We start from the raw sequence: 581 nt of genomic DNA, 5'->3' as shown, positions 1-581 counted from the left end.
CCCCCAGGTGCCACATGACCCACCTGCCCTCTGCCCAGGTAATGCTTCCTGGGTATCCCTGACCCTCTGGATCCTAATTATAACTACCTAATTATAACTACCGAGGCCCATTTTCCATATGAGGTTCCGGGGGTTAAGATGTGGACATATCTTTTCAGGGACCACCGTCGGGCTCCAGTCGACCCCACCCCAATCTCTGTAAGTCTCTCTCTCTGTCTCTGTGCTTCCGCCTCTCTAGGTCTCTACTTTTCTTTCTCTTTCTCTTTGTCTCTCCGTCCCATGTCTCTGTCTCCCTTCCTCCTCCTCTTCTCCCTCTCTCTCCTACCCCAGCTCGTTCCTGCCTCTCTGTCGCCCCCTGCAGGGTGAAGCTGGCTCACAGCACTCCCACTCCCTACCCCTGTGCTTTATACAGGGGGAGGCCACGCCCAACCGAGCCCACCTTTCTCCTGCCCTCAGCCCTCTCCGGACGTAGAGAGCCCACCGTCTGCTCCTGCAAGCCCCACTGGCCGTCCTCTTTTCTCTACGGTATCAGCGGGTTTGGGCCTTGGGTCCAGCTGATGCTCCTGGTGGGTGATGCTGGC

This window comes from Pteropus alecto, unplaced genomic scaffold, assembly GCF_000325575.1.
Source record: "Pteropus alecto unplaced genomic scaffold, ASM32557v1 scaffold314, whole genome shotgun sequence".
Lineage (NCBI taxonomy): Eukaryota > Metazoa > Chordata > Mammalia > Chiroptera > Pteropodidae > Pteropus > Pteropus alecto.
This window is presented reverse-complemented; position numbering follows the sequence as displayed.